At 35.1% G+C, this 21,894-nt stretch overlaps 2 pseudogenes across 1 annotated transcript; both read left to right on the top strand.

Annotated features, from left to right (window-relative positions):
* The first annotated feature begins 416 nt into the window (after positions 1-416).
* LOC143611291 (DNA mismatch repair protein MSH7-like) lies at positions 417-11,461 on the top strand (annotated as a pseudogene). Its single transcript, XR_013149746.1, has 18 exons — positions 417-514; positions 1,375-1,520; positions 1,574-2,253; positions 3,147-3,242; positions 3,368-3,423; positions 3,606-3,672; positions 3,970-4,065; positions 4,412-4,543; positions 4,859-4,892; positions 5,329-5,376; positions 5,486-5,685; positions 6,595-6,721; positions 6,813-7,090; positions 8,065-8,261; positions 9,279-9,692; positions 9,775-9,871; positions 10,064-10,191; positions 10,912-11,461. The product of XR_013149746.1 is annotated as a DNA mismatch repair protein MSH7-like (transcript).
* Positions 11,462-15,337: 3,876 nt separating this feature from the next.
* Positions 15,338-18,658, top strand: LOC143611289 (putative L-cysteine desulfhydrase, chloroplastic pseudogene; annotated as a pseudogene).
* Positions 18,659-21,894: the final 3,236 nt, after the last annotated feature.

The following is a 21,894-nucleotide window of genomic DNA, read 5'->3' as shown; positions in this document are numbered from 1 at the left end:
ACTAGCAAATCCTCCATTTGCATTTTCCACCAACCAAAGTCTTTACCATCAAACTTCTCAATCTGAAGTTTCCCGTTCTCAGCCATTAACTCAAACTAAGAATTCCTAACTTTGGATCTAGGTAACACAATCAGAAAAATAATCTCAGACAAACAAAATAACCCCCGCTAATCACCACAAAACCACCCGGCTACACTGCCCGGCAAACGCCAAAACCCGATAATCAAACCCGAAGCCAAAACCGAAACTAAAACCCGATGCAAAACCGAAAACCAAACCTTAATCAAGAAACTGAAAAGACAAACAGAGAAAGACTGCACCTGATTGATTTTTTCTTGATTGAAAATAGAATTGCATCCATGGGCACATTCACGTATGAGACAAAAAATTTTTGTGATTCAACACAAATCACAATGATGGCAGTAGCAATTCTTCCACAAAAGACAAAAAAGAACACAAATTCATGTGGTGGCGGTGGCTTACAAATAAACAGAACAGATGCTATTTTTGTGATGTAAACTTGGAATACTACGATCGATCACCTTGATGGTCGACTGCCAAAAAAACTGAACCCTAGTTTGACCCAAACTATTCTCTCGCGATCGTATTCTTTGGTGTGTAACCGTAATCTCGGCTCTTGATACCACTTGTCAGGGATTCGGGTATTGCAAAACACACACAAACACAAATAATACTGCAAGAGAAAATATAAACGAAGATGGCACGCGAGATTTACGTGGTTCGGTCGGCTGGGCTGCAACCAGGATACTTTTCTTATTGCCTCTGCCTCACTCGTGATGAGGATATTACAAGTACAAGGCTAAATATATATAGATACAAGATCAGGGTTTTCTACTTGTTCACCAAGAAAACTAATGTGGGCTTTAATTAAAAAAAAGCGGGCCAACCCATTTGATCTTCTAATTTCCTGCTCCATAGTTCTCTTGAACCGGGCCCAAAACAATCGAGCCTCCACAAACCCAACAGGAGCCATGGAGGTAAAAAAGGTTACAAATATATGAAAATATGAGTGGTTTGGTTTTGTTTTGTTAATATTTGGTTAACCAATGGTAAAAAATGGATAACTGATTTTTGGTAATCAGTTTTTAATTAATTTCAGTTTTGTATTCATCGATTTTTGACTTGGTTTTGGTTAATGGTCCGGTTATTGCTCACCTCTTAGGTTTAATGCATTTACTATTCAGTAGATTTTTAAAATTTTGTTGTGCATAAGCTGTACTTGTTTGTGCATGTGAAATACAATCTTTTTCCCACAGTGTTTTAACTTTTGGGAGCATGAAATTGAAATCATCAGGATATAGATGCTTCATGTCATGTAAAGTTTATTTGATGATTTTTGTTCATGATTTGCAGCAGTTTGTCAGATGGCAGAAATGATAATATTCAGTTGACATCTAACAAATATAGTTACTCAAGTGGAAGAGATAAAGAGTGTTCAGTACCAGTTTTTCCAAAAAAGGAAAATGTTATTGATGTAGAAGAAACTGTTTCCAAATACAGTTACTCAAATGAAAAAAGAAGACTTCAGTTCCTGTTTTTCCAAAATTGGAAGATGTTATTGATGTGGAAGAAACTGTTTGTAAAGGGAATAAAGGATACCCCTTAGTTATAGAAAGTGATGGTGATATAACAGGGCCGGAAACACCAGGAACACAACGCCTGGTCCCTCGTGTGAAGCGAGTTCAAGAAGAAAGTTGTAACTTAGGGTCTGCTGCTACTGCTAGTACGATTACCAATTTCTCTATGGGAAATAGCAAAAGAGAAACACCAGGAACACAACCATTGGTCCCACGTTTAAAGCGAGTTCAAGAAGATAGTTGTAACCTGGGGGCTACTGCTAATGCTACTATGGGAAATAGCAAAAGAGAAACACCAGGAACACAACCATTGGTCCCACGTTTGAAGCGAGTTCAAGAAGATGGTTGTAACTTAGGGTCTACTGCTAATGCCGGTACTAATTTGTCTATGGGAAGTAGCAAAAGAGTGAAGTTTTCTCAGGATTTATTGGCTGAAAATAAGAAAGATGATGTGCTGTCTGAAGTGGCTAGTAAGTTTGATTGGCTTCATCCTTCTAAGATTAGAGATGCTAATGGAAGAAGGCCAAACAATCCTCTTTATGATAAGAGAACACTTTATATACCGCCTGATGTTTTCACGAAGATGTCAGCATCTCAGAAACAGTATTGGAGTGTCAAAAGTCAGTACATGGATGTCCTTATTTTCTTCAAAGTGGTTAGTTTTTTCTCTCTTAATATACTATGAAGCATGCTGGTTGCTTCATGTTTTGTAGCTGCGATTGTCTAATTTTTGGTTTAAATTTACGTTTGGATGCTAGGTCTGTTTTTATAAATCAATATGTAACCTTTTCTTATTAGCTAACCATATACACATGTGCAGCTAGATTAGTCAGATTTGATATAACAAATTCTTTACTTTTTTACCTGTCTTCTATAGTTATACAGATTAATTGGATGAGCTGGACTTATTCAATGTGTTGAAGTTCATTAAAGGATTCTATAGCATTTCTCCAAAAAGTTATATTTGAAGAACATATAATGCTTAGAGCAGTATTTATTATCAGTCATCACTACTTCCGATGGACATATTTTTAGCAATCTTGGGTTCTAATGCTCTAGTTATTTTATTTAAACATCTCTAGAAACAGTGATAAGATAATATAAAACAATCACCTGAGAAAGTGAGAAATAAGAACACATAAGTTTTTGATTAGTTGAATATTTAAAAGAGAAAAGCATGCAAGACTTAGCCTTAAGTTAATTCATTGTGCATTTACAGGAAGCTAGAAGAATTTGCACAGGAGTAGATAATGTGTTTTAGCTCAAAATGTGTTTAGTGTCTTTGCCCACTATTTTTGAGTATGCATATTTGGGAATAAGAGAACTTCACACCTGATAATAGTGTGCATTATTTTTGAAGTGAGTAAAGGATTAGCTGGTTTACATTTATGATATCAGCAGTAGAGATTCATTGACATATGTTTCTTTCTATCTTTATTATTAAGATTGCGCGTTTATCTTTCCTATATCCATAGAAGAAGTCCGGCCACTCAACAAAATGTTTTCACACATGCTTGATTTGTCTGACCTGAATTTATTGTGTTACAGGGAAAGTTCTATGAGCTCTATGAACTAGATGCTGAAATTGGGCATAAAGAGCTTGATTGGAAAATAACAATGAGCGGTGTTGGAAAATGCCGACAGGTAGTTTTAAAGCACTACAATGCAAATCTTTATTCTCACTTTATTGTGATTACACTAAAATATTGCCAGTAAGTAAGAAGATACATTTCAATAATTTAGCATCTACTTTTTGTCTTATGATTCAGGTTGGTATCACCGAGCACGCAATTGATGATGCTATTGAAAAGCTTCTTGCTCGCATGTAAGTTACTGAATACGACATCTACAATATTCCTGTCAGGGCATGTTCACAGAAAGAGCAAATGATGGGATTGGTAACGGGTCAAAACATCTAGTGTTTTGAAATGTGAATTTTTAGGTTTATTACATACGCGTGCACTATCTTTGTATCCTTATTCGCTATTTCAACGTAAAATTGTGAAGGTATAAAGTTGGGCGAGTTGAGCAGCTGGAAACAGCAGATCAAGCAAAATCAAGAGGCTCTTCTTCTGTAAGTTCACTGTGATCACAGATCTATAAACTTCTGCTAAAACAGTTTCATTTTGCATCATACAAAACAGTTGAATGTAGTGTTTGCCACAATAAGCTAGAATTCCCATTTGCTTACCCTTGAAGACATTGAAGTTCTATTTAATACTAGTTACTAGATCTTGCATTGACAGCATACTAATCACTTGTATTAGCACTCATGCTACTTTGTTAATTTGATATTGAGCATTGACGTAAATTCCTTGTTGTAGATAACGTGTCATTTAATATTAATTTTATATTTTGTAAACATCCACAGGTAATTCAAAGAAAATTAGTACAGGTGCTTACACCATCAACCTTGATCCATGGTAACATTGGGCCTCAAGCTGTTCATCTTCTTTCTCTAAAGGAGGTACTGCTTTACTTCTATTGCTGTAATTGTCATATATGCATTTAGTTTCTACTTAACGTGGACAAATTAAGTATATTCTGTTTAAAAGGACTTACGTAGTTATGTTTACTATGTAGCACATGTATTATTTAAGACTACAGAAAAGTAAACATTCTTTTTAACTTGACAACTCAAATCAACATATTTAGTTATTTATTCCTACGCAGTGTAATGATTTCTTCAAATTCAGTTTTCGGGCAACTTATTACAAATGTTATTATAGTTAACATTTTTTTAAGTGCATACTGTGAAGATTTTGTGGTATTTACTTATAGACATGTCGCTTTGTCTTTACTTTTTTGTGCAGGGTACTCATGATCTTGCTGAGGGTACAACTGCATATGGATTTGCCTTTGTTGACTGTGCTTCCTTACAGTTCTGGATTGGATCTGTCACTGATGATGCTTCTTGTGCAGCTTTAGGGTCTTTATTGATGCAGGTATGTCTTTTGGTTAGATGTGCCTATTTTGACCCGTCTGCTTAAGTACTGGTTGATTTTGGTTGTTTGATATTAAACGGGTCAAACGGGTAATATTTTAAATAGCTAAAAAGGAAAGGGGCCAGATGAGTCAAAGTCGGCAAAAGTGTAATTTAAGTGCACAATACCTTCTAAATCCGATTTGACGTGCACTAAAATTGATTGTTTTGAACTGTACCTGAGTTAGCATGTGATCCAAGTCATATTTGAAGATGTTATTTTAAAAACTTTACAAACTGATATTGTTGACCTTTTTTCCAATTGGTGGTCATACAGGTGTCACCTGCAGAAGTTATCTATGAAAGTCAAGGTGTGTCTCCATTTATTTTCTGCATCTTTTAATCATTTGAAGGAGTGACGATAAGGTTTATATTAAATGCATCATTTCAACCTTTGTACATATCAATTGGTTCGTTTGGGGGTTATTTTATCTCAAACGGGATTGAGTCAAATGTTTTTATTAATGCATACAACCTCTAAAATCATTTCTTCAAAAATTAAAAATTTCTAGTGTAATAATATTGTTTGTATAGTCATAGTTAACACAGCACATTAATTATTTTAAAAATGTTTGCGGGTCAACCAATCTGACATCATGACATGGTTCATTTTGATCAGTGTAAAAAATTTTAGTTTCAACTTGAACCTGTTTTGACTCATTACCTGCGCCCGTTCGTTTTTTAACCTCCAGTTATTTTTATCAGATTTCGTGTATGTTTTTTTGTGAAAAATAATATTTGCTGCAGGGTTGTCTAAAAAGACTCAAAAAGCCCTTTACAAGTATTCAATTATGGGTAAGGATTTTTTCTGTGTCTTTAATTTGCGTATATGATGACAAATCAATTTCTGTAAATGATTGTTTTCAAAATTCTTACCTCCAAATTGTTTTAAATTCTCTTGTAGGTTCTTCTGTCACACAACTGACTCCAGCACAACCTTTCACTGATTTTGTTGATTCTTCTGAAGTTAGAAATTTTTATCAATTGAAAGGGTACTTTAAAGGTTCCTCCAATGTGTGGGACCGTGCACTTGATGAAGTGGTTCACCAGGATATTGCATTATATGCTCTAGGTGGACTTACCAGTCATTTATCCAGGCTAAAGGTTAGATTTTGTAGAGGTCACATTTCTGAGTAGTGGTGCAATTGGTTTGTATAAGTGTATAACCCAACCCGAACACAACGCAATTACTTAATTATGCTGAAAAGTTGAACCCTAAGTCCCTAACCTGTACACTTGTAACCCATAAACACACTCCATATAAGCTTATTATGAAAACAGTTCAAAGGGGTTGGCAGGTTAAAAGTAAAATTTATTATCTAAGTGTAGTTTTGAATGAGTTTTTTAGTTCAACATGAATCCAACCTAGATGGTTTCAGACTTAATATAACCCATTTATATTGTGTCGGATATGTGTTGTGTTTCCATGTGTCTTGATTCACCATCCTTAAATTTGAGCCATTTGGACATGGATTATTTTAGGTTATTTTCAATATCTAGCGGGTCAAATGGGCCAAAACCAAAACAAATTAGCTAAAAAGGAAATGAGCTTGGCTGAGAGTCAGTCAAAATCTACTTTTAATGCATAAATCCTACTAAATTGTTTATTTCTAAGATTTGGGATATTACTGAAATAAACTTATTTAGTCATTTAACAATTTATAAAAATCTGGCAGTAAGTTTTTCAGGTCAATTCTATCAGACCATTTCTTCTCTAGAAAAGTTACCCACCTAGACATGTGACTTTATATAGCTGTGCTCATCGGTTTATCTGATTGAGTTCGGTTCGGTTATCCAAAGAAACAATATTTGTGGAACCGGCAACCAAACCGAAAACCGAATTCACAATTCGGATACGGTTATGAAAAAAACTGAAAACAAATTCAAAATTTTGTTCGGTTTTTATAGTTATGGATACGGTTTGGTTTTTTTGTTTTTTTGCACACCACTAACTTAATGTGTGCTTGGACATGATATTTTGATACCTTGATTAACAAATACAACTTTGAGCAGTTAGATGATGCATTACAAAACGGAAGTCTTTTTCCCTATGAAGTCTACAGAGGATGCCTTAGAATGGACGGTCAAACAATAGCTAATCTTGAGATATTCAATAATAGTGAAGATGGTGGACCATCAGGCAAGTCAATAACATAATTATACTATAACAAACTGTCCAAGTTAGTACAATCATCCTTGTTTTTCTCATAACAACTGATGTCATATTGCAGGAACACTGTACAAATATCTTGATAACTGTTTGACATTATCCGGTAAAGGACTCTTACGGAGGTGGATATGCCATCCACTGAAAGATGCGGAGGAAATTAATAATAGGCTTAATGTGGTTGAAGAATTGATGGGACGCGCCGAGATAATGGCGGTTATTGCTCAGTATCTTAAAAAGGTTACACATTTAGAGAGATTTCTTGGACAAATTAAAGCTACTTTAAAGTCATCTGCTTTACTCTTGCTGCCCTTGATTGGCAGCAAAATATTGAAGCAACGTGTAAGTTCTGTGTTCGTTATATGTGTCAAGAAATGAAAACATGTTTTATGCTGGCATTTGTTATTTAAGTTATTCTCAAATCTTTTATATCATTTGTTTTATTTATTTTAATAGAGCAACTTTTTTGCTTTATAAAGTAAAGGTGGTAAGATGGGTGAGTTGGGTAATGGCCAATGGGCATGACTTGAAAACACTTTTTTTAAAAGACTAATTTACCCCCTTCACCCTAAAATAGCTGCCCATTAAAAGTAAACACAATTTAAGATGTGTAAAGTTAATGCAGATCTTAATTAGCAGAATGCCAATTTTACCCTTAATGCAACCAATTTGGTAATTGATTTGAAAATTTTGCAAAGTTTGGCAATAAGTGTAATCAAGGGTGAAACTGGAAAATTAGTATATTATGAACTTCTATTTTTGTAAGTGTACAATAGTGGCATGGACAAATGACAATAATTGGAAAGTCATTTTATTCAATGGCTTATATTATGCATTAAACTAATGATATGCGTTAAACCTTTAATTAGAATGATTTAGGAGGTTGCATACCATAAAATTAGACTTTGGGTGCCTTTTAACTGCTTGGACCAGTTCAACCCATTTGACCCCGTTTGCTTTTTAACTAATTTATCTTATTTGACTTTGCCACCTTTAAATATCAAGCAAGTTCTTTTTCCTAAAACTCTTTCTTCACATGCTTATACTTTGCTTTTCTTTTGCTGTTGCATTGCGTTTTTGTATTTATTTTGTGCAAAAGTAGCAAGTATATTGCTCATTGCTAATGAACTTGTAAAATAGAATAGCAGACTTATCAAAGATTACCTTATTACTTTATATTGTTTCTATGCTCACCTGCTTATTTGAAAAATACACTAATAAAGAAATGATAAACAAGATATTTCTTATGGTTATTTTTTTTTTCTTTTTAATTTGTATATATTGGATATTGCAATATGGGTTTTTCTATGGAGCAGGTGAAAGCATTTGGATCTCTTGTTAGAGGTCTTCGAGTTGGAATGGATTTTTATTGATGCTTTTACAAAAAGAAGACAACGTGTTCTCACTATTCTTAAGAGTATTTACACTTCCAATGCTAAGTGGGGCCGATGGACTTGACAAATTCCTTACCCAATTTGAAGCGGCTGTAGACAGTGATTTTCCTAATTATCAGGTATTTTCATGTTCATATGATTTCTTTTAGTTATTTTTGTACCAGTTTCTAGTGGCTAATTCATTCTATTTAGGCTCAATGATATATGTTATGCATTTCTTTTTATTCTTATAGATGTGGCTATTTTAACATGTTCATTAATGAACAGGGCATTGACTTTGGTTTTGGCGTTCTTCTAACCGAGCAAATGGGTTAAAAATCAACCAAATTGTATTTTTAAACCTCTTAAGTTGTTTGTAATTATATATAGATATGCTATTCTTTTTTTGTTGCCTTTAAAAAAAAAGAGGCTATTTTTTATTAAAAAAAATGGGACATGAGTGTTTAAATTTAATGTGACCCTTACAAAAGCTACCTGTTTGATCCGTTAACAAACTTGTGCAACTCGCCTAATATAAGGTTTGTACATTCAATGCAGTTTTGGAGTGGATAAATATCAAGGGTAAAATGGGAAAACTAGCAGATTATAATTAGCCACTTCCAAACCTGGATAGTTACAGTTTTGAATAAGGATACTAATTGACTTGGAAAACTTGTAAAATAGGTAAAATGGGAAAACTAGTATATTATAATTATCAACTTCCAAAACTGGATATTTACAGTTTTGAATTAGTATTTAGGATACCAATTGAGTTGGGAAACTTATAAAACATCAAGGGTAAAATGGGAAAACTAGTAGATTAGAACGTAGTTATCAAATTTGTTTCCGAAACTGGATGGTTATAATCTACTAGTTTTCGCAAGTCAAATGTATCCTAATTCAAAACTGACCAATACGTTGTTGTATACCTGCGGATATCTCTCTCTCTAACCAAACAATTACTAGTACACCTATTGTAATTCCTAATACAGGAGTAAAAATAGGGATAAGCACCCATATGATCCCATAGACCTCTTTTAAGGATTCCAATCTAGAAAAAGAATTGATAGCTTGTAATTCTATCAAGTGTACGTACCTTAAACAAACATTCGTGTGTGTGTGTGTGTATGGATAACTGACATGATATATGATGCCAGGCACATGAACTCAAGGACTCAGATGCTGAAATACTATCAATTCTTATTGAATTATTGATGGAGAAAGCTAACGAGTGGTCTCAAATCATCTTTGCTCTAAGCTGTATTGATGTGCTTAGATCTTTTGCCATGACTGCAAATTTCTCATGCATGCCCATGTCTAGGCCTGTGATAGTTTCAAGGTCAAACTCATCGGGTTTTGGTCAACGGTCAACGGGGCCCACACTTCATATGAGAGGATTATGGCATCCTTATGCTCTTGGAGAGAGTGGAGGAACACCTGTTCCTAATGACTTGTGTCTTGGAGATAATGAGTTTGGATAGAGTCCTCGAACTTTGCTGTTGACCGGACCAAACATGGGCGGAAAGTCAACCCTTCTTCGTGCTACTTGTTTAGCTGTTATTCTTGCTCAGGTAAGTTTTAATGGTAACATTAAAAATGTTTCATTTGCATACTTTACTGTGTTTTAACTTGATGGTTTTTTGCTGTTTGCAGTTGGGCTGTTATGTTCCTTGTGACACTTGCGTTTTGTCTCCCGTGGATATTATTTTCACACGTCTCGGTGCTACTGATCGTATAATGACTGGTGAAAGTAAGTTTTTAATTGGATGCAAATTACTTTATAATTGCTAATAAAAAGATCATACTGTTGAAATTGTTTTGTTTAAACTGATAAGGTTGCTAGAATAATATATATCTTGCAACTATATTTGTCACACTAATTATTTATAAAAATGTATTATTTTACTTATTTTCTTAACCTCTCAACCTCTTCTTTTGTTAGGTACCTTTCTGATTGAATGCACAGAAACAGCTTCGGTTTTGCAAAACGCAACTCAAGATTCTCTTGTTATTCTTGATGAGCTGGGCCGAGGAACAAGCACTTTTGATGGATATGCTATCGCTTATGCTGTGAGTATACCTTCTAAACTTCAAAAAAGAGTTTTAAGTTCGGCTTACTTGAGTACCAAAGCTATTCTTTTGTCTATTCATGGCATGCGGTTTCCAACTTGTAACCATTTTCGTTCTTTTTACTAACCATTAAGTAGAAGGGCATTTTACTTATTTTCATCTTAGGGACTATTTTGATTAAATATAATAATTTAACAGTTAGGTATTATCATTATTATTATTTATGTTATTATTGTTAATAACAGAAATAATTATGTTTAGTTGTATAATTATATTCAACCAAAACAGTTCTTTAGATGAAATGACCTAAGTGCTTTTCTACTGAACAGTAAAATTTAACGGAGTTAGCAAACAGGACGAACATGGTTAAAATTTTTAAAACCTCAAACGCGAAAACGCGATGGATAAGCCTCAAGTAGTTAAAAACTTAAAATGGACAAGCCTCAAACGCGAAAACCAAACTTTTAACTCCTTTTAAACAGGCTAAAAAGAGTGGTTTAGGAGAAATATTTTCAGATACGCGATGGATATATTGCATTTTTAAACGCAATTATTTTGACATAAAACACAATTAAAAAAAAAGTTATAGAAATAAACAAGTTAAACGTGTGAACCTATTAGGTCGACCAAACACGTCTGACCAGAAACTGAACTAAATCCGTTTAGACTAAACCCAAACCCGTGTGATCCAAGTAATTAACACCCTTGTTTATAATGCAGGTGTTTCGTCATCTTGTCGATAAAGTAAACTGTCGATTATTATTCGCTACACATTACCACCCGCTCACAAAAGAATTCGCAACCCACCCACACGTTACATTACAACACATGGCATGCACATTCAAACCCATATCCAACAACTCGTCATCACCCGACCAAGAGTTAGTCTTTCTCTACCGCCTAACAGCCGGCGCCTGCCCAAAAAGCTACGGTATGCAAGTGGCATTAATGGCAGGGATCCCCAAAACAGTGGTGGAATCCGCCACGAAGGCGGCAGAGGTTATGAAAACAAAGATTGGGGTGAGTTTTAAGTCGAGTGAACGTCGGTCGGAGTTTTCGACTTTGCATGAAGATTGGTTGAAAACTATATTTAAGTGTTGCAGATGGTGATGCAGGTGGTGGTGATGAAGATGATGTGTTTGATACATTGTTTTGTTTGTGGCATGAGCTTAGATGCTCTAAGCAAAAGTTGTGAGGTAAATGAGAGTGAATGGTGAATGTAAGTTATTAGCAAATGGTTTCATGAATTTGCTTTGGGTTTTGAGGTATTTTGTTTATAATGGAAAGTTATGATTACTTTATGTAGTAGAGATGGTGGGCAGATTAACATTAGCTATTTTTACTGGCTTGTTTCGAGAATCAACATTCCTTCTTTTTGCTTTTGATACATTTGGGTCTCTTGCTTCTAATGCTGTTATGTTTCTTAAAAGAGTTCAGCAGGTCGTATACAGTAAAATATCGACCTCGAAGAACTATAACCTTTTTAGGACCAAATCTTCTATTCAAAAGGGGGTTATGGCGTAGTTTGTTGTTTGTTTATTTGTCTCTCTATTGTAATTGGATTCTTTTATGAAAATTTATAAAAAACCAAAAAACAATTCTCCTGAAAATAAAAAAGGCAAGGTTGGATGCATTACAACAATATCGAGTAAATCTAAAAAAAAGTCTGTAGTATGACGATTGTTAGTGTAAGTTAGAATGCTCGGTTATTAACTGATGGAAAGAACTGAACAAACTATTAATGATTTGAGTGACCTTGTGTTTAAACAAGTGAATTGGTAAACAAATCCAAGACCCAATACACGATCGAACAATATTTGCTCAAATACATTATTAATTGAAAACAAGAAATGAGAGATGCATAGAGCTAACTAAACCTTACATGCATATAGGCAAACAAAACTTAACTAGGGAGAAATATACTTTGAAAACCCTCTTAAGTTGAAAAAACCTGGGAAAACCCTATGTTACATCGTTTTTTTTTGTAATATATGCTGTTACATTTAATACAAAAATTCAAAAACATAAAAAAAATGTTTTGCTATTTTTTTTTACATTTTTTTTAGTAATTTTTATATATGTTTTCATGAGAGAGAAAATGTAAATAAACTTTAACATTTTTTATTAACTTTAATTGCGGACCACAAGATTTAATCTTTAATTAAAAATATGTGGTTGAGAATGAGTTTCTAGAGTTTTCACAACTCAAGTGGGTTTTTATTCTAACATAACCCACTTAAGTAGTAAGGAAACTTAACTCCTAAAAGTTAAGAAACTTATACAAATTCTAACTCTAATAAAATAAAGAAACCTTGGCTACTAAAAATCGAGAAGGGAAACAAAAATCATACCTATTGTGCTTGGAAAATCGTGTGAGGATGGTGATGTCATGTCTGGGTCGTCAAAAGAGAAGAATGAGAAGGAAGGAGCGAGCGATGGTGGTGTGTGTGGGCAATTAGATCTATTTTTCATTCAAATTTCTTTTAAATTTGAATCGGTAAGAGGCATACTACACTATTTAAGATGTTACTTTTTAATGAAACAAACGATATGAAGTCTGACCGAACCAGACCTTGCCTCTTAATGGTCCCACTCAGACCCAAACATACAACCTCTTAGACTATCCGCAACGCTATCAGACGCACTTATAATATGCAGGCATAGTCAGCATGCCACATCAGCTTTCCACTTATTCTTTCCATATGCACATTTTACCCTCAACGCTACCATATTCATTCCTTCGACATACAACCTAGCTTATTATTTTTACATCATCATTATTTTTTATTTTTATTTAACAAATATATTCTTTTTATTAAAAAGTGACTTAAATAATTAAATAAATATATTAATAATTTTTTATATAATTACACTGTTTAAAAAAAATAGTGGTTGGAAAGTTATAAAAAGAAAATCAAGATTCAAATTAATATTTAAAATTATTAAAAACAAGCCGTTGACTTTTCTTAACCTATTAAAAAATAATAAATAAATTAAAATAACTAATTTAAAAATAAATTATTAGTTACCGTTGGAAACTTAAAAATATTAATTATTATTTACTTAATTGCTGTTTAAATTATTATTTATTTAGACGTTTTTATTTATGTGATTTATTACTTATTTAATGTTAAACTTTTATTAATTATTATTTATTAAAATTATATTAAAAAAAACCCATATAAAAAAATTAAATAAAAAATAATACTTTAAACACAATGTGACCCATTATAGATGCATTTAGGATGTTTGTGGTGAAGTGCATCACCTCCGAATGCATGTAGCCCCAATGCTACACTCCTTACATACGTCTGCCACCTTAACTAAGTGCATTCAAATGCGCCCGCGTTACGGATAGTCTTAGCCATTAAGGAAACCTAGCCACCAAGTTTGACTTGGTTTTTCCTTTAGTCCAGAAGTGTTGCACATTTAAATTTTAATAACTTCTTATTTTCTTCTTTCTACTTCTTCTACCGCTAAATCAATCATAGTGACTTTGAACCATAACACACTCTCAACTATAATCAACCGAGTCTAAACGAGTCAGATATAACTATTCTTATTAAAATATGTTACATGTTATTTCAACAGATAAACAAAATTCGAAAGAAGTCACTTATGCGCCTATGCCTCTTTCAACTTGTCACTTAGAAACGTACAAAATACACGAGGTTAACTAAAAGCTAAGTGAGTTACATGGGTATACCTATAGCCTAAAACCATTGATAATTTTTTTTATAAAACCATGAAATACATTTTTAAAATCTACTAAAAGTAACAAATTGATGTGCAAAATCATGTTTCATGTTATGTCAACGTTCCGTCAGAATTTTATACATTTCGAAAGCACGATATCTGAAGGTTCCAAAAACGTTCGTAACCACTTTCCACATTTGTATAAGATCCAAATTAAGATATAATGGACATTAAACTCCTTAAAGTCTTTGAAGTTTATAATTTACACCTTTTATCTATATAAAACTGAAGTACAATATAACACGTCTCTCATACTTACACGAACTGACATTCTTTCTATATTCAAGATGTTATGTGACACTCAACCATTGTGACACCTTATCTACATATTGTCTAGTTGTGACCCATAGCATGAGACAATATCCATCTGTCATCTTTTTAGGTATAAACACAAGCTATTTTTTTAACTTTTGTGTAGGGTTGTTCTTGAGACGAATTAAGCAAGGGCGAACCTGGGCTCGACTGGGATTTTAAACAAAGTTGAAAACTTAAACTTGGCTCGGTTTGTCTCGTTAAAAAAATAGCTTAGCTTGGTTTAACCATTAGAACTTAAAAGAAAGATATGAATTAGACCAAACAATGGATATTCGGAATTAAAAGATTGAATAACTTTTATTTGTGTTTTTTACTTATTTTTGTCATTGATTGTGTCTTTTTCATTGAGACCGTGTTTTTTTTCTTGATATTGTGTTTTCGTTGAGACCGTGTTTTTTTTCTTGATATTGTGTTATATTGCTCAAAATTATGTTATATTTTGCGATTAATTGTGTTTTTTTTATTTATCATTGTGTTTTTATTTATATTTGTCATTATGTCTTTTTTTGGCGAGTATGACATGAGAAACATTTTAGTTTTTTTTAATACTTTTATTTTTTTATTTATATTTTGAGTTATTATTTTTCTTGAATTTTTTAAAACTCTTTTTTATTCACAAATTCTTCTCGCTATTCTTTTTCTCTCTACAAAAGCTTAACTTTTCCCAATTAATTAATATTAATATCCATCTAAAGTGACACAAGTGGGAATCAAACTTTAGTTTCAATTGAAAAACTCAAGTGAAAAGTTAATGTTAATTGAGCTTGTCATTGTGCAGAGGTTGTCAGTTTAAACCCCGAGTTCATCTGGGTTTTTGTCCCACCGTTTGTCACGCCAGACAGTTCTACTAAATTGCCAGCATGACTGTAAAGTGGTAGCCGACTGAACGGGCTTACGAGTTTACATCCAAACCAAACTCTAAAGCAAAAGTAGATTTAGTCGATACAACATAATAAAAAATTAATATATTCACAGCTTTTTTTAATACTCTTCAGCCGGCTATTGTCTTGTTTATTTCTTCACCTCACCTCATCACTACCACTCCCACTCTATTTCCCATCCTACCACCACCACCATGTCCTCCACCCACAACGGCACCCCCACCACCCCCCTCACCCCCACCACCATCCTCTCCGAATTCTCCCACCACGACCGCACCACCGCCCGCATCAACAACGGCAGCTTCGGCTCCACCCCCCACTCCATCCTCCACTCCCAACACCACTTCCAACGCCTCTTCTTCCAACAACCCGACCTCTTCTACCTAACCCAACTCAAACCCTTCATCCACCTCTCTCGCCTCTCCATCCAAACCCTCGTCCACGCCCAACACATCGACCAGATCTCCATCGTCGATAACGCCACCACCGCCGCCGCCATCGTATTACAACACATCAAATGGTGCTTCGTTGAACGAGTATTCAACCCCGGCGACACCGCCGTCATGCTCCACTACGCCTACGGCGCGGTTAAGAAGTCCGTCCAGGCGTATGTCACACGAGCAGGCGGCCGTGTCGTCGAGGTTAAATTACCCTTCCCTATATTAAACGATGATCAAGTAGTTGATTGTTTTAAAAAAGCCCTAGAAATAGGGAGGTTAGGTAACCGTAAGGTTAGGTTAGCGGTTATCGATCATATTACGTCGATGCCGTCGGTTGTGGTCCCCGTTAAAGAGTTGGTTAGTTTATGTCGAAGAGAAGGCGTGGATTGCGTGTTCGTGGACGCCGCCCATGCGATAGGGTCGATCGACGTCGACGTCGAGGATATCGGGGCGGATTTCTACACGAGTAATTTACACAAGTGGATGTTCTGTCCGCCTTCCGTGGCGTTTTTATACTCCCGGAATCCGTTGTCGCAGGATCTTCACCACCCGGTGGTGTCGCACGAGTACGGGAACGGGATCGCGATCGAGAGCTCGTGGGTTGGGACGCGGGATTACAGCGCGCAGTTGGTGGTGCCGGACGCGGTGGCGTTTGTGGAACGGTTCGAGGGTGGGTTGGAGGGGATTAGGAGGTGGAATCATGAGAAGGTTGTGGAGATGGCGGAGATGTTGGTGGGGGCATGGGGGACGAGGCTTGGGACGCCGAAGGAGATGTGTGCGAGTATGGCGATGGTTGGGTTGCCGGCGTGTTTGGGCGTGCAGAGTGATGCGCATGCGTTGAAGTTGCGGTCGCGGTTGAGGGATTGTTATAAGGTTGAGGTGCCGATTTATTATAGGGAGCCGGAGGATGGGGAGGTTGGTGTGGTGACTGCGTATGCTAGGATTTCGCATCAGATTTATAATACGGTGGAGGATTATTATAGGTTTAGAGATGCGGTTTGCGATCTTGTTTCTTCTGGATTCACTTGTAAAGTTTTTCAAGATTGAAAGAGGTATGTTTTTTTTAATCTTTCTTGAAGTATAATTTTAAGTTCTTTTGCCAAATTATTACACCTGTTAGTTAAACCTTTCAAATTTTATTGTTTGACGTGCTGCAAAAGTATCATAGCTACGAAACCAAGAGATACTAAGGTTTTTTATGTGCTTTTGCATCAAAGTGGAAATTTGCAGCCAACTAGTTTTAGCTTGTAGACATAATCACTCAAGGACAAGTAAAGTTAAAATGGTTTTACAAATATTAAAGTTAGAACATGAATAGGTTTGTTTGTATATCTTTGTGGAATACTATTGTGTTATTTATACGCCTGTGATATATGAAACTGGATATGTCTTTTCGTTGATCTACACTTGACAGACGTTAGACGTTAGATGGACAATGAGAGGATTAGACATGATTTGATAGATATGCGCCTCTATGAGGACATGGTTGCGGATGAAATTTCTTGGAGACGTAGATTAAGGTTAAAGACCTCTAGGGCAATGCATAGTTTCTTGTTAGAAACGTATTTTTGGGGGGTTCTTTCCTTTTTTTGTTTTGTGTCGCTTTGATTATTTTTTGGTCATATTTTCTTCCTGCCTTTAATTCAACCTAATGTAATATGTTTAAATATTCATCTATTTATTTGTAAGGTCTAAATGATATACTATTATAATACTTTACTTTTACATTATTATTTTCTAGTATTTTAGTATTCATCACTATTATCAATGTTTTCATGTATCTATTTAATACTAGACTACTATTATTAGCATTATTATAATATATTAATTTGTTGATTTTTTTATTTGTTATCTAGGGTCTAGTGTTGCACTTTTGTTTTTCTTTTATACGGCTTCATACATATACTTTTAGAGCTGGGGTCTCTCTGGAAGCAATCTCTCTATTCTTTGGATAGAGGTACGGTTTGCCTCCATCCTACCCTCCCGAGACCCTATTAATAGCTTTGCTATTGGTGGGATTTTTACTTGGTACGATTGTTGTTATTGTTGTTTTGACAAAATGAGATAGGCTATGTTAAAAACACTTAAAAAGGGTCATTTTGACTTCGAAAACATCATGTTTGCTTAAAGCGTAACATGTTTATGTCAAAATCACCCTTTTTAAACAAGTAAAAAAGTTGCCCTTTATAACTGTTTTAAACATTTTTCCTTAATCCAACAAGCAATGTATGTGTGTGTTTATGGACTTTTGTTTGTTACTTAACTTTCTGATAGACATCTCCCAACACGGGTCGGGTCAAATATTCATGGTGGCGGTCAAAGGGCTCTAATCTGAGTACAAAATCACCCCATGTCAGCATTTGAATTTGTGAAACGTTTTATTGCAGTTTATAATGATGTTTTGTTTTGGTTGTACCGTTTCTTTTAATACTTGCACTTTAGTTTCTTGTTTGCCTAAGGTTTAGGACGTGAGTATTAGTAGGTTTATGGCGTTTACTTCTTTTTCTTTTATATGTTGAACTTTAAAAAATGTCAAGCAGTAATGCTTATGTTAAAATTGTTATGTAATTTATCTCAATGGATTTTGAGTTAAGTTAATTTTCCATTGCTGTATTCTATCGTGGCATGATAGATGGTGTGTTCTTTGGAATCTAATCACAAGTTTAGGCGGTGATTTTGGTATCCTAAACGCGTGTTAGACTGTCCTACGGTTTGATCGAGTGGTGTATCTGTATCTCTATCGACTCGTAGCCTATCCGTTTCTACCGTTTTATATTCAATTCAGTTATCTATCCGTTACTGATTAATTTGTTATCACTTTCGGTATGAGTATGTTGAATACACGAATGGTGGCAATAGGTAAGCAGGTCATAAAGTTGGGTACCAAAAGGTAATGAGTACTTTTTTACATAGTGGAGGTGGCATAGTGGACACATTTGGCAACGGTTCACAACTGTTAATTTTCTTGTACGGGTCGTAACATGTCAGTTCAGGTTCATCCTAAACACTTACTGTCTTTTTTAAATGTTTTATATTAATTACTGCTGCAAATATGATTACAAAACCAACCCATTTTTAAAAAATACACCTAGGCGTCTTTTGATCCTTATTTAGCTTAGCTATAGACGAGTCTTTTTGGCTGTCTTGGGCAGGGGTGCACAAACCGGGTTAAAACTCAAAACCGGTTTGGGTTAAAACCGGTTCGGTTTGGTCAACAATTGGTTTCGGTTCGGGTTGAAACCGGTTTCTTTCCATGTTACGATCGGTTTTTGTTCGGGTTTTGATTGGTTTCGGTTCGGGTTTTGACCGGTTTTTGCCTGGTTTTGGCCGGTTTCGGTTTGGTTAACCGGTTTGGAACCGGATTTGGTGGAGAAAATTACAAACCGGCTCTGAACCTACGGTTTCAATTGGTTCCAAACTGGTTTCTACATAATCGGTTTCAAACCGGTTCGGTTTCGATTCAGTTTTCGGGTCGGTTCGGTTAACCGGTTTATTTGCCCACATCTAGTCTTGGGTATTTAACAAAAAGGTTAGTTTTTTCATTTTAGCCATTTGATCGGTTAGGTTTTAGCCGCCGAGGGGCTTAACTGATGTGGCGATAGTATTATGCTTCAGGAGTGAATTCTTTAAGTTGCCAATTTAAAAGATTATTATTTTTTTTGTTTTTTTTTAATTATTTTTATTTAATATGCTATACTGATTATACTAGATACTAATATGACTAATGTGTGATCGATTCTTTATATGTAGCTTGGACTTAAGATTAGCGAGTTACTGTTGACGTTTACAATAATGCTTCTGCCGCAGAGGATTAGACAAACAACAATATGTTGAAGGTAATTGTTGTTTAGCTTTTAAACTGTATAACTTGTTCGGAGTGGTGCTTTTTTTTTTAAATCTAAGTTGATGTCGATAGTTCCACAAGTTTAGAAATTTATTTCAGACCGTTGAACCTTCTCGGACTGGTTCTTGTAAGAACCAAAAATATTTGTGCCAAAATAACACATTTGAAGAACATAAGGCATCGATTATAGTAAAACGAGCATGTTATAACTGGTTTTGATTCGGTTTGAGACTAAAACCATAGTATGGAATTGAGTTAACAAAACGAGTTATGTTAGGTTGCTTAATCATGAGTTATGATGGATGTGCATGTATGCTATGTTAACTGTGCGTTATAGCCAAAGTGCAGATGCATGCTTTTTAAAATTGAACGCCCGATAAAATGATTTTTTTTTTAATATCGCACACTAACGTTTGTGAAAGAACTGTTTTTTGTTTGTCCGGTAATCGATCGTGTTAAATTTGTTCAACATGGTAAAAGTATGAAGCTCATGGCTTGACCCAAAACCCATTCCAACTGAACCTATTCTGACCCTAACTGTTTGGACCTGAATCCGTTTCAACCCGGGCCTGTTTCGACCCAACCCAAAACAACCCTTTTTTACTTTGACTCGGGTCGACCCCAACCCGACCTGACCCGTTTGTCCAGTGTTAACTACCTCCCTACGATGGTGGATGATTTATTTAAAAGCCGCGTGGGTATATTTGTTGAGGTCGAAGAATAAAGTGTTTAAAATCTATAAGAAAATCAAATCATTTAAATCTCGGTTTGGAAAGTTAATTAGAGTTTATAGAAATGATAATCGATGAGAATTCATTAATAGGCGAACGACTGAGACGTTTACTTCATTAGGAGTTTCGATATACACTAACCACCAAATTGACCACTTTCGCTAGATGGTTATCTCGAACTTAGTAAAATCTTAATTTGCAATAAACGAGGTAGCACGAAGGAAGTCTGTTACCACCAATTAAAGTGATGAATGAGGAATCAGATCCAAGAGGAATGTTCGGTCACAACAAGATTGATTCACGAAAGCCACAATATCTTTACTAACAACGTCCCAATACCTTTCGATAAATGCAAAAGTGAACCTGACCGGACCTGGCGGGTTGTCACTACCACACGACCAAATTGGCTCAGTCACCTCATTAACTGAAAACGCTCTTTCAAAGAAGCCGAATCCCTGTCGATAAGGGTTTGAACCCTTTTTTTAGCAATTAAATGCTTCAATATAGGATTTGTCTTTATGTTATTAATGTGTCATAAAAACACTTGGTATTTTCAAGCGTCCCACTACACCCGGTCTAAGATGAATTTTCTACATTAAAATGATTGACTTTGCCTCGCCGTTTTGACTATGCTCTGCCGAAGGATCCAATTTGCTCCGTCATATCAAATCCATTGCAGCTGATTGATACTTTTAAAAAGTCAAAGGCTATTTTGTTAACATGAAACATAACGCATAGGAGTGTAAATGAGTTGAGTCGAGCGTGAGCTGAAAATTGAGTTTTTCGGCCAAAAATGTTTTTCCGGCAACCTGAAAATAACAACATTAGGATTCTGTTAGTCGCGAACCGTTAGAAACAAATACGTTAACAGTTGAGACCGTCAGCAGCTAATTTATTACTTGGGACCAGTAGTGATCAGAAGAAGAAAATAGTTGGGATTAATAAGATATAATGGAGTGTAAACTTGGATATGCTGGTGCACATAAATCGGATTAACTACCCCTCTTTAAAACTAATTAATATGTTGGAATTGACAAAAAGGAAAAATACACATCCATACTAATAATTAAAAACACGAATTATCTAATATTATTAATTAATTAATTAGTATAATTAAGAACTTTGGTGCCACAAAGTGTATATTTTTGTTTTGTATATATAGTAATGGTTTTGATATTTAACATATAGACTTGTGTTGGCTGGATGGTATTGTTGTAGTGGGTAAGTGGTGTTTGTATCATATTGGAACCTGGGTTTGAATCTCAAATGATGCAAATGCTTGTTTTTTTAAATGTGTTATTTATGTTTTTTTGTATGTTAGAATGGCATGTCTTTCAACATTAACTTTGGTGTGGACCGAATAGTTGTGTTGTTAAGTGAAACAGGCTGAATGAGTGCAATTACCGCATTTTTTTAGTATCGGCGCAATAACGAAAATTGACCGAATACTAATTTTGTTTTTATTTTCGTTTTTTTCAATACCGTAACAAATGCAATGAAGACCGACCAAATTTTTTTAGACTCATCGCCTCAGCAACCAGGATCGACAACGCTTGGTATTGCCAACGCCCGAGCTTTACTGATCGACGCCACCACATTGGTCCACCTCGATTTTTAAATTGTTTTTGTTTTATTTTTTGTTTTAGTTCCGATACCAAACGCGCATAACCAAAACTGACCGAATTCGTGTCGACTTACCGCCTCAAATCCGAGACCTACAATGCTTGGGTTTACTA

The sequence above is a fragment of the Bidens hawaiensis genome, unplaced genomic scaffold, assembly GCF_021521415.1.
Source record: "Bidens hawaiensis isolate Kalapana, Puna unplaced genomic scaffold, B.hawaiensis_p1.1 tig00030479_1, whole genome shotgun sequence".
NCBI lineage: Eukaryota > Viridiplantae > Streptophyta > Magnoliopsida > Asterales > Asteraceae > Bidens > Bidens hawaiensis.
The sequence above is the reverse complement of the archived record's forward strand: the minus strand, read 5'-3'. Positions and strand labels throughout refer to the sequence as shown.